This window comes from Lasioglossum baleicum, chromosome 6 (genome assembly GCF_051020765.1).
Source record: "Lasioglossum baleicum chromosome 6, iyLasBale1, whole genome shotgun sequence".
NCBI classification, from domain to species: domain Eukaryota; kingdom Metazoa; phylum Arthropoda; class Insecta; order Hymenoptera; family Halictidae; genus Lasioglossum; species Lasioglossum baleicum.
Genome location: NC_134934.1, coordinates 3,477,799 through 3,490,767, shown reverse-complemented (window position 1 = coordinate 3,490,767; position 12,969 = coordinate 3,477,799). Strand labels below are relative to the sequence as shown.

At 49.6% G+C, this 12,969-nt stretch overlaps 1 protein-coding gene across 3 annotated transcripts in view; it reads left to right on the top strand.

Moving 5' to 3' along the window:
* The window catches only part of Src64b (Tyrosine-protein kinase Src64B), a 56,752-nt gene that overhangs the window by 28,031 nt on the left and 15,752 nt on the right, over positions 1–12,969 (top strand). Inside the window, exon 2 of one of the 3 annotated variants that reach the window (XM_076425865.1) lies at positions 4,428–4,871. The exons of the other annotated variants lie outside the window; for them this stretch is intronic. The gene's annotated coding sequence lies outside the window, so the exon portion shown is untranslated. The remainder of the gene's footprint in view (positions 1–4,427; positions 4,872–12,969) is intronic. 3 annotated transcript variants of the gene reach the window in all.

The following is a 12,969-nucleotide window of genomic DNA, read 5'->3' as shown; positions in this document are numbered from 1 at the left end:
AACGCTTCTACTTGCTGCAGTAATTTCAACGCGGCAATTTTCACGTGGCGATGGGCGTGCTGGATAAATATTCGGAATTCTGCTCGAACGTCTTCCACGCTTCGACGTGGAAATATCACAATGGGCTATGTCTATCGAACGGTATTCTTCGAAATTTATCTCTAACAAAAATTTCTGTGAACATTGAGATTCACGATAGAAGCGAAGGAAAATGAATGCGGACGAGTATGCAGTTGCTGGCTCGGTTCCTCCCGAAACGAATCGATCGGCGATTCCTCGCGCGCAGGTACAACGACCGAATTAATAACGATAGCGCGGCAGGTGAGCGCGAGGAAGTGGCGCGGCGCACGCGAAAATTTATTGGCAATTTTCTTGGTCCGCCACGAACTTGCCTTACGGTATAGCCGCATGGAAACACGGTTGTATCTAGGTCGAGATTGAATTGAATATTCGTAGATTAAGCGGGGCTACGCGACCCTATCAAAATTGAATTTTCCTACACCCGCTAATCTTCGCGCCGACGCCGATAGTCCACGCGGAGATTATTCTAATTTGCGCTGACGTATACAGGGGCGATAGCATCTCGACAATGGTATCGAACTAGGCCAGAATGTATCTTTTAGTCTATGATCACTGAAAATATAAGGGTAGTTATGTGCGTGTTCGCGAATCCCAGAGAAAAACCGCAGCTACGAAAAATTCGTAGATAATCATGGTAGCCTCTAACTCTAACGGATCGTACATGCGACGCTCGAGCAAAATGTTGAACGCCTTCTGGGATGACGACAAAAATTCGCCCGCAATTACAAAGACAGAGTTTGCATGCATCACGGGACCAGTCGAAGGGTTCAACATGTAGTCTACCGACTGCAATCGCACGGTCCGAATTGCAGCATCAATTTCTCGATCGGAGTGCCCGTAGAATGCAGAGGGTCGTGTGTCAACAACAAACTGGTGGATGATATCGGTGAAAACGAGCGGGTGGTAGCCGTTGATCGAAACAGTCCCCATATTCCTCGGCCATCTGCGGCAATCTCACGGCTCGATATTTCATGGCCGAACGAGCAAGAAAAATGGGACGGAGAAGTGGTTTCGAAAATCCCGGGGAAATGGCGGCGGAGCGTGTACCGAGTAGCCTCGCGCAGCACAGGATCCCAACCCCCACCGTTGCCGCCGATATACAGGAGGAAAAACGGGGTGGTTCCGAAACGCGAATCAAAGCGCGGAGAATTAACCGAAAAATTTCATTAAAATCGATCGGGCCTCGGTGCTTTTTTTCCAAAGGGATGGGTTCGATCGTTTCATCCCTTGGGTCCTCGTTCACCCCTGAGCCCTCCCTCCTCGCGTTTCCAGCCACCTCCGTCTTTCTTTTGCACCTTTTTCCTCCGCGTCATTTTTTGTACTGTGCCGGAGGCATCAAAGCTTTGTCGGCGCGTTGGCCGGAACAACGAGCAGATTCGAAATTAGCACGGCCCGATGGAAGAGGGAGGCACGGGGCACACACCCCGTACAACCAGGGGCCTGCTCTCTGGCCGTTCGAAGGGGGGAAATTGCCGGAGAACAGCCCCCCTGGTTGTGCCCCGTCTCTCTCTCTCTCTCTCTCTCTCTCTCTCTCTCTCTCTCTCTCTCTCTCTCTCTTTCTCTCTTCCATCGGACCGTGCTAATTTCGAACGGGCTCATTGAGGAGCAGTCGGTCGAATCTGTTGTGAAAGTGCGCCTTTCCCTTTTCTAGGCGACGCAGCAACGAGGCTTACTCCACGAGAGCCTTTGCACTCGCTCCTCGGCTATACGTCATTACCGCGTTAAACGACCTCCCCTGATCGGGGGAGAGCCTATCGATCTCTCTGTTCCTCTCGGGAACATCGTCGTCGCGGAGAGTCACGCGACCCGAGAAAACCTCCCTTGCGAGCCAGTCGGCCGCGATAGATTTCTTACGGTACGCGGAAGAAAAACCGTTCTCTCAGACGTGCGTGCCCTTTGTTTTTCTCCAACCTGTAAATCGCTATCAGCGACAGGCATTGTTCGATCGCCGCCGCAGATACAACCTTTGTCGACCCCCTTTGGCCGATACCGACGCGATCCTGCCCCGGCCGAGACGGGAAACGAACGCGGTTCACCGACTCTATAAAAATATATCGGTGTCGTTGACGCTTCGAAAGTACGCGATCCGTTGGTCTTGTGGTTTCGTCGACGACGATGGCCCACGCGTATGCTGTTCTCTCTCTTTCTCTTTCTCTTAATCTCTCTCTTGTTCGTAAATTAAAAACATTAGAAAAATTTTAAAATACTATTATTAATTTTTTAATAATACTATTATTATTGTAGCCAGTGAACAAATCGAGTGAAGTAACAATGGACCGTGCAAGTTCTATTATACATTAAAATAATTGTATTACTTCTTTATTGCGAATCTCTGCTGTTAGTAGCGTATTTTAATGCGCCCAACTCGCAGAATGGCTCCTACTTAATTGAAATTGCAATTTTTATAAAAGCAGAGTTTCGTTCTACATCTTACAGCGTGTTTTGTAACTCGCAGCAGTCCGTGGCAGGGATATGAAATAATGATCGAGCAAACGCTCCGGGCAAACCTGTTTATTCGTTTCGTCTATTTTGTTTCCAGTCTCGGTAGTGTCGCGTCCACTCGAAACCAAGGATATTGACAATCGCATACGCCGTGAGGTAGTCCCTGCATCTCAAGTTGGAAACCCCGTCGAAGTAAGCTCGACGCGACTCGTTGCCATGGCGTTTTCGTCGCGCGTCGGAATTTTTCGAGGACTGCGGCAGATCCACGGTGAAACAAACCGTCGCCGGTCAATCTGAAACTTTAACGAGTTCTTATCGGGGCCTGTTACTCTCAAGCGATACGGTCCACCTAACTTGTGAAATTTATCGTATTACTCCGTAGAAACTTACTAGTACACGAGTTTGCTACTCGCAAGCTTCCGTCCTCGTAAATGATTTATTGCTCGTTAATCCTTGCGAATTCTAACTAGAAAGAAGCTCGCCGGGATAATCTATTTTATCTTGACGGGCGTAGCGTTGCTCGCGAGATCGCTTAATCTCACAATCAGTCGCGAAACACAATCTCTACTACTACGAAATTCGAAGAGTACTATCTTCTTTAATTCACGAGCTTCGCGAGCTAGTTGTGATCGATCGACGAAAAACGAATCGGACGAATCCAATGGAAAGTTCCGTGGACTACTTTCAGAAGTTTACGCAACGAAATATATTGAGAACGATGATGTCGTTAATTCTTGAAAAGAAAGGCGTTAGAGATTTAAATTCAGGATCACAATCTCCTAAAAAACGAATCGACAAAAGTTTTTAATAAAAAGCATTCAGTTGCGTCTTATAATATCTTCAGGGGCCCAACCAGGGCAGAGGGAGGTCCTTTAAAATCTTTGACCGCAGACGTACATACGCGGAACGGTGTAAATACCAAAGAAAAGCGCGCCAGCCGGTGTTTATGGTCAGCGTCGTCCTTCGCTTTTCCTGAATTCGATCTCACGTTCGGTTCAGCTTCCGGTGTCCAGGAGAATTGTCACGTCTCCTGGACGTCTTCGAACGCAGCAGACGACGGTCGTCGAAGCACGAAGGAAGTGGCCGTCGCGCGCGGTTTGCATACGAGATCGCTGACCGAACGTAGGATAGACGAGCACGGCCCTGAGCCGGACAAGGATCGATGCTTCTCGTTTCTTTCTCCTTTTTCTTCTTGTCTTTTTTGTTTTCGAAAAGCCGTCGCTCGTTGTCTACTGAATCGTAATGTTGGAAAAGTTAAGCGGTCTACACGGCCAACAGAGCCTCTCCTCCCCCCGCTCCTCTCAGAACGTCTCCCTCGTTTCGCGTCTATTCACACTCCCCGCGGGATTGTGCACGACGCGTATCCCGAAGTTCTCGACGAGGCTGCTTTGGTGCTTTGTCGCGTTACAGGGGAAACGCGTGCTACGCCGTTTATAATCGCGTCGATTTTTTGGTTCTGTACTGGGAACATACGGGTGGAGGCAGGTTATTCGAGAGACAGAAAACTGGAAAATCATGTTCCACGAGAAATGGGGACATGGAACGTTTCATCAAGGTTGAAATATTTAGGTCCTTTCGAAGAGGATTTTAGCTTCGTACCCTTTACGCGTCAACGCCTTGATCGGCAACCCCGCAACTTCAAAGGTTTCGTGAAATCGAAATAATTTATTTAACGCAATGCAAATTTTCGATCACACAGAAGCCATTTTGCAAAGGTTGATATATTCAGATCCTTTGGAGCACGATTGCAGCTTATAATCCCATTGATGTTTTATTTCTAAATGAACGCTTCGACTGGCACTCGAGTAATTTGAAAACAGCGGTGCCCGCATTCGCGATTACTCACAAACACGAAAATGTACCATTTTTTCTCCGATCCTGTCAAGTTTATCGCTTCTCCGCAGAAGAGAGGTGCTGTCGGAGGAGCATTTGTCCGGTGAGAAAACGGAATGAAAGCGAAGCAAATGGCGTCAGAAGTATCAAGCATCCCTCGAGGAGCAGTCGAACAACTCTCAGAGGGCCGACCCTCGGCCAAGTCCAATGCCTCTGGACTCTGGAGAGATTCGAGCGACCTTTGACACCTCGCGCCCCGTGTGTACACCGGCACGGACCTTGGCTGTGTGTGCTAATATCCTATGGGAGGCTGTACCTCCCATCGGTGATAATTCTTGCAGGATATAACTCCTGAAACAGTTGGAGGCGGCATCCGTGGGCCGGACGCCCTTAACGCCCGAATCCAACGAAACTCTCTGCCTTTTCCCTCGGTTTCCCTGAACCGAGAGAAACCGGAGGGTAACCGGAGGGAAAGAGAGATCGGCAATCGGCGGAACTCGATGCTGGAACAGACGGTAAATTAAAAGTAATCGCGGACCGGTCGATTTCCTGTCTGTCCTAAGGGGGGTTGGGGTGTACGGGCCGCGACTAGAATGGCGCCAACTAGAATAGGGTGACGATCCTTCGCTGAAGTCGATAGCAGAGCTAGCGACGGGTCAATAACGGCGAATCAGTGTTTTCCAAGGGGCTTTATGCACTGGCAAGGAATATTGGCGCCGCGCTGCGGTCTGTCTACTGTCTGCTAATAACCTAGCGGGAAAAAGTCCAAAATGAACGGACCTTTTTCATATGTATGAACAAAAATAGATGAAAACGATGGAAATGATATAATTCAACATAAAATTGTTTTATCATTGTATGTACTGTTTTCAGAACTCTCGTGTTCTGATTTATTCACTGTATTTTCCAAAAATTTGATCGAGGGCAACGAAAACACCCAGGTTGTTGTTCAGGGTCCGACCGATCGAATTCTCATCGAAGCCTAATATTAGCCGACATGTAAATCTAATTTCGGAGTAAATCTCGCAGCAACCGGAGAGCCAAGCTGGTCTAACGAGCTCGCTATCGTTCAACGACACGTTAGGCCTGCTCGAGTAGCGGAAAATTGAAACGATGGCCGCGAGCCAGCCGATTAAAGTACTCGGGAGGATCGTTCGCGACCTCCGGTCAGCTCCTTCGCCGGATAGATCCTGGCCGGTGGACCGGTGCTGGAAAACGACCGAACTTGGCGGAACGGGGTGGTCTTTGTGTCATGCCGGCGCGTTTCCTTTTATTCGTCCCGCAAACGGAGAGAAACCGTCGAGGCCATTTAGCCGCGGAACGGGGTCAAGAGCTTTCCGCGGTTCCGCTTTGAGCTTTTCCTCTCTTTCGGGGATTAATGGACCGTGCGCCCGGGAGTGCGGTTGCCACGCGGCGCGTAGTGCTCGATTCGTTGATTATAAATAGTTTTTAATTAATCACGGTTACCTTCGTTTGCAACGTGTGCCTGACAATCCCGTTGCTAGGATGATCCACGACTCGCGATACAAAGCCGAGACAACAAACTGCCACCGTCGATCACTGTTCATCCATATCGTATCTCTACGAGCAAAAATATCCGAAGACATCGAACAGTTTCTCTTATCCACCCGCCATCCACGCGGAACTTCGAAGAAACTCGGCGTCCTCTGTCAACTAAACTTGGAACATTTCCTGCGAGCATGTTGCGTCGCGTCGCGCGTCATTTCTTCGACAGGTCTCGCGCTCGAAAAATCACGGTATACGGGAAACTTGGGAAGAAAAGCTCTGTTCAGGGCAAAGTACGCCGTTCCGCACTTAAGGACACCGGATCCGGCGATTGCCTCGCGTACCGTCGAAATCACGATCCGAATCTCGTCAGGGAACGACGGAAACGCCTGAGAAGGAAGAACATTCACTAGTTCGTAGACTTCCGGTGTAGAGCGACGCTGTTTCCGGCCGCGAGACGAATCCGATTCGCGTCACGGACGGCCAATTTTCTTCTGGAGAGGACAATCTGATCTGGCCTCCTATCGAAAAAATCTGGTTTTTTAATAAACTATGATCGTTTGAAACGAGGTTGAAGAACGGCTGATCGATGGTCGAGATTGCTTCGAGAAGTCGAAAAGCGGGCCGCATGTCAACGGGTCGATGCGACGGAGAGATCGGTGTCCTTGGACGAACGTCAGGCTCCGTTGGAATGAGACCGTGCAGCGTTGGAAGCTTCGTGCTGGAAATGATTGGGGACTCGGTTTCCGGTCGGCGCAATCGATCCGCCAGCTGTAGAGGTGTCCGACAAGAAAATGAAGTGAAAAATTGGGTATTCGGTTGCGACGAGTCGAGTCGTGTTTTCGAAAACTTTCGGAACTTTCGAATATGTTGGGATGCCCGATAATTTTCGGGATTATTCCACGGAATCGGCTGTGGCCAGCCGAGCGACGTTTCGGGCCAGGCCGTTTTTCGCGCGGCGCAACAGCGACCCAGCGAGGGTTAAGTGGCGCTTTTAAAGCTCCGAGTCGGGCCTCTCCAGCCGCGCCTAACGACGTCTATTCTCTTCGGCCTTTCCCCGGGAAGCGACGGGTACACGGTGTGACCCGGCGTGCTCTCGTGACTCACGGATGTTCCGTGACTTAGTCACGGCTTCTCTCTTTTCTCTTGTCGGAGCGAGCGGTGACGTCCACGGAGCAGGTACCACCGCGATCGAAGCCACAAGCCTGAACGAGGTCGACGCTCGCTTCCAGAACACAAATTGGTAAACACAGCTCCTACGTCTCGATGCGCGGTGAAAACTTTCAGGCCGAAATGTCGCTCGCTTCGTGCGCAAACACTATTTCCGCATCCTTTGCGATATTTTCTGTGTCGAGCATTCCTCGACTTTGATTCTTGCAGCGCTGATTCCTCGTTTGATCGATAATAGATATACATTGCGGAGGACCTTGATCTTGCAACTCCGATCGACAGTCCCATGGAAACTGCGAAGGATTCACAGGCATGTTGCTGCATAGTTTATAGAGCGATTTCTTATTTACGAGACGAGGTATCCCACGAACGCCTCCCCATCGGAAACAACTCAAACAACAAAGATTGCGTTATGGTTCGAACACGCTTTTATCGATTCTCTATAATCTACAATCTACAATATCGTATCGAATAGCGGCAGGAGTCTCGAGTTTCTATTGGCTTTTCCTGAGGAGCATAACTCCCGCGAACAGCCAGAGGTGTTCCCGGCTCGAGGGAAGCCCTACTGTTTCATAATCGATAAGGGGGTCCACGCTCCCTCTATTTATAGTCCGCGTGTCGATATCCGCGGCATTAAATTCGCCAACGGGCTTAATCATCAGCTTCGAGGAAATAATGGAGCCGCTTTCACGGTGCTAAGACCGAACTTGCTTGAGCAGGAGCCGCCTACAAATTTCGTCCAAAACTTCGCGAAGCTGTTGCTTCTATATCCATCGCGTCGCTGCTATTACAAAATTTAATTACGCGACCGTTAGCTTATACACCGACGGAAGTTTCGATAAAAACTCCGACGCTGAAGACCTGTGTAATGCTCCGCAACTGTGGCTGTCGTACCATCACCTAGACACGTGATTAAGCCATAAAAGATTGTAATTGTAACATTTTTATTCGGCTGTGGATTTTATGTATCGATGAAAAACATTTGCGGGTCCAGTGTAAAACTGAGATGGGCAAAAGAAATGAAGAAGATCGATATATCATTTTCAATTCGAGAGAGAAAGAGAACAGAGCAAAAGTTGTCACACGGGGGACCAGTAGAAAGCCAGTCAGCTGACTTTGGGCTGCAGTGGGGGTGTTGACGCGCTTATAGAGAGGTCTGGGTTAAGTGGCGGTAAAGGGGATCGACGAAAGCGCGCTCGTACAGGAGAGTAGAGAAAAATTTTCAAGCGTTTAATATTCGTTTCAATTAGTCTCTCCAGCCACAATTCCGCTCGCCGCGCAAAATTAATTAGATCCTCCGAGACGAGAGAGCGGCGCGCGGCGGGGGTGAAGAGAAAAAAAGTAGGCTAGCACCACGGGGGTTCTCGATCTCATTAAAAACGAGCGGTTTCCGAACAGAAACCGTGGAACGCGACGCATTTTCCCGTGCGCTTGCTCGTGCTCCGTCCCAGATTATCGGCGAAAATTCGCGGACGAGCCCCGTGAAATTGCGATTCGTCTTTCCGTGCGGATTTAATTACGCCGCGGGGCCATGGAAGCAGTGACCGGGCCCGAAAAGGTCCCGTCGCGCCGCGCCGAACGGACAACAAACTTTAAGTCCGAGTATTTTTATATGTATCTCGGCCACGTTACGTTCGAGATTATAATCCGGCTCCGAATTACGAAGATCAGGGGGCGTTAGAGGGGAATGTTGGAGAGCGTTAAAGCTCGTCGCATCGTAAAAGTACGGTCAAGGACCCGAAACAGCGTTTCGGCCTGCCGATAAAACCCAACAGCGAACAACGACGAGACTTTTGGCTAACCACGCGGAACAGACCGTCCCGAACACCGAACACAGGACACTCTTGCGCTCTACTTAAGTTCGAATAGGAAACATAGACTTCGAAACCAATCGCTTTTTAGGCACACCGTCTGCATGAACTTAATCTGGATTAGCTTTATTAGCTGGGTCGCAGATTCTAAACTCTTTACGTTCAAACCCCACACTTTCCGTCCCGGCAAATCTAATTTCGTCGTTGTCTTCTTCCGTCTTCTTATAATTCGTTAACCCCGAGGCTTCGGATGATTTTTATGATTTCGCGCACCAGCCTTATCATCGAGCTCCGTGTCGCAATAAAACGTGTCCAGGAATAGAAACGGGCCTCCTGTGGTTGTCTAAAGTATCTGGAGGACATTTACGGAATTAGACGAAACGAGCGTGGCAACGAGCGCGGGATCGTTTCCAGCCCCGGGGACAGACGCAAAGATAGAACCCACGGGACACGGAACACGTGACGGGACGATGCGAAGCTGCAAGCCGACGCTGGTCTGGTACAACTTCGATGGAAATGCAAATGCGTCATAGCCGAAACGCTGACCGAGAAATTGCCGCGACGTCGTGTAATTTACTCGGCGCGAAGTTACGAGTGCTTCGCGAACGCGACTCGGGGCTCGTCGATGGAAGAAAACGCAGTTCGATGACCTACGGTGATCCCGGGGAGGACATTATTATCGCGCGGCTCTTACGCTCTGCCAATATTCATTTAACGGGTAGGTTCACCTGAAAAATACTCCACTCTAATTAGTCTGACGATGGTAATGTTGCCGTCGCGATGCTGGCCTGTGCATAAGGATCGAGCATTACCAGAAACAATATTTGCTTGAGGAATTATAAATTGCGGTGGCCAAAGGGCAGCGGCACGATGGCGGAGCTTCCGCGAAAGCAGTGGTCCATAGTCACCGCGAATAATGAATTACTATCTGCGACAGGAAGTCCGCGATTCGAGCCGTGTATTTTTACTCTGGGTCGCATGGCTGACGAACAACCGTCCTCGAGGGCCGGCTAATGGCATTATTCATCAGCCGCGCCGCGCCGGGTGACGTTTCCGTGCCACCCGCTAATGATCTGTTACACGGTAATCTCATTGTAAACAGACCTCCGGTCTACCTGGCCGTTGTCAAGGGCCGAGGGGGGAAGGCATAAGCCGTTCACCCGGAGCCTAATGTCGGTCGACAAACCGTCGAAAATTTTCGAGGGTCCCTCGAAACCGAGCCGCTACGCGTCTCTAAGTTGTCGGAGAATGACGTCAACCGATACTCCGAACCGGGTCAAAGATCTCGAGGGAAAGACAGACGCGGCTCGATCCTCCCCCACGTGGCACCGTCATCGATCCCGCCGCGCCGCGATTGTCCATGGGTTGGTTCTCCATGTGGGATCGTTAGATTTATCGTTTCTCGTTTCGCGGCGCGCAGGAACGAACTGAAATTATTTCACGCCTCGTTCCGTTCACGACCGCCACGCTCGCCCGAGCGGATCCCATGACCGCCCTCGTTTTGTTCTGCTTCGGAGGAACACGGTCGATCATCCGCTCGTAAATTGTTAAGCGAATCTTTGGGACCGGTCCGATCGGCGTATTACGTTCATTACCGGTGATTTAGGGGACTCGCGCGCTCCCGGTGTTTGCTGCTCTTCGCCCGTGTCCGATGGAAATGCACGAGCACGTTCAACACCGACAATACGAGTTATTACATACAACTAACGAATATGTTAGCGTTAGACGCTAGATTAAATATTTCTTAAGGAGTGTTCAACGAACGATAGATACGGTGGAGACGTATCTAATTGTAAGCACAAACAGTGGTCCAAAGAGAAATTATTTACCGCCAGAAGAAATAAATAATAGAAAAGTAACGACGAGATTAACGCAGCATCCCGCGGCGTCACATTATAATAGCATTAACTTCTTTCGAACTGGCAGCGCGTTTAATCAGGCGAATTGATCTCCCAGCGAAGCAAACTCAATATTTTTAATCCTGCTCTGACGGACCGTAAAAAAAGCCCCATCGCGAACGGCACTGGGGTCGCTTCCGCTGTCGTCGAATCCGGAGATTCCCCAGCCCGTTCGAAAATTAGGGGTTGCGAAATATAGCGAGAGAAACAGGGAGACAGTCTTCTCCCCCTTGACTCGGTGAAACATTCGATGGAAGGGACCGAAACGTAATTTGCAACGCCTTCGACGATGGCTCCTTCGTCCCTTCCGCTTTTCGTCGACGAAAACGCGCTCTCGTCTCGGTTAACGAAACGGCTACCGTACACCGGATCGTATGTCTTCGCCTTCGCGTATAATATCTGGCTGTTCGCGTTCTCTAGACGCGATCGATAGCGCATGGAGATCCGCGTGCTTCCCTTTGCCGGTCGTTGGATGACTCACCGAGTGTGCGGGGGACGCTTATGCGTGCTCGGTTTTTCTGATTCGGTGGGACTGAATAGTACACGTACTCGATCGTTTCGATCCGAAAACCGAAGGGTAACATGTTCGTTCGGCGTATTAAATGGCCAGATTGAATTTCGTCATTTGCTCAGAAGCTTCGAAAATGAATCGAATTTTATGCGATGGCGTGGTTGGGCTGGTTTGGTTATTCGCTGTATTGATTTTCTGCGTCTACGGCTACTTCTGCTTTTCAGAATGCGAGAAACCGATTGTGTTCGTTCGATGTTGTACTCGTGACTTATTCAAAAGACATTCCTGCAGTCATTTCATATGGATACTTATTCATCAAATTATAATATGTATATATAAAGCTCCAAGTGGCGCGATAAAATATGGTCGAATATCCCCTGACGCCTAGATAATGAACTTTATCGGGAATTACCGTTTCTTATCGACAACCACTGGAGTTCGAGTTTTTGTTTGTATTAGATTTATTCCTATGAAATGTATTTCTATAAAAAATGAATATATGTCGTGCATTAAACAGGAAGCGAGTTTCTTTCGTTTTTAATTAATGATTATATTATATATGTATATCAACAACGTACAAGTTTTTAGTAGAAATTAGTAGACACTGTTTTTGGAATCTCCGCCACGAGCCTGACTCCGTATTACAGGGCAAGGGCTTTACGGGAGCAAGGGAACTTCTAGCTTCGCGAAATCATAGATTCCGCAGCAGCAACCTCGCACAAATCATGCTCCACGTTCCCCGCTGAATTACCTAAAATAATAACGCAGCAGCGAGCTCTTGCGAGCTCACGTTTGCCCCGGCAAACAATGAAACAGAGCAATTCGAGCTCTCGATAGTTTAAGCTTAAGCGGCCGATCATTTATCAACGGGCACCCGAACGGCGGACGAAATATCTGCGGGGATAATCCAGGAGGTTTTATCGTCGCGTTGCGTTGGGGGCGGCAACCCGACAGATTTGTAGGGCTTATTCCAGCCCTCGGCCATCGTCTTCGCCGGATATAGGTATATGTATAGCGAAGTCCGTGGTTTCGGGGACTGTGCACCCTTCTTCCACCCTCCTGGCTCGCTCTTGCCCTCCTGCAGCGGCTCCGTGGGGCAAGAGGAGCGTCGATCGGATCAGGCATTATTGCGTCGCAGGGGCGTACCTACACGGACCTCGTGTGTGCGCGGTGAATTTCCCCTCGGCGCCGATACGATACGGTACACAAATGAATTCCCCGTGGCCGGGTCCGCGCACGAAACACGATTACACGATGATGAATCGTGCCCGGGCAAATAATGTAGTCGCGTGTCCATTAGAATGTCGGTCGCTAACGGAAACCTAGTTACGGTCCGGCTGATGTGTGACAAATAAAAATAGCCGGCGCGGACGCGATGCCCGATGGGTTTTCGACTGTGTAAGTTTTAACCTCGATTGACCGATCGGTCCGTGCCGCGCGCCGGCACCGGATCAAATTCGAAGGAAAATACGGTTCTGCTCGCTCGAATTTCCAAAGTTTCCAAGCCAAATTCTTGTGGTACAGGGTTGCGTTTCTCTGCGAGAAATTGACTCGTGCTCGACGAAGTATGTAAGTCGACCATCGACGCAAATTCGCTAATGTTCGTCTGACCTTTTCGTATGCGATATCGGTGGATTGCCGAGTTTCTTCCGATTAAAATGAGTCGAAACATGACGCAAATCGGTCTACTTTTGGAGACTCCGTACGTCTGTCTCGT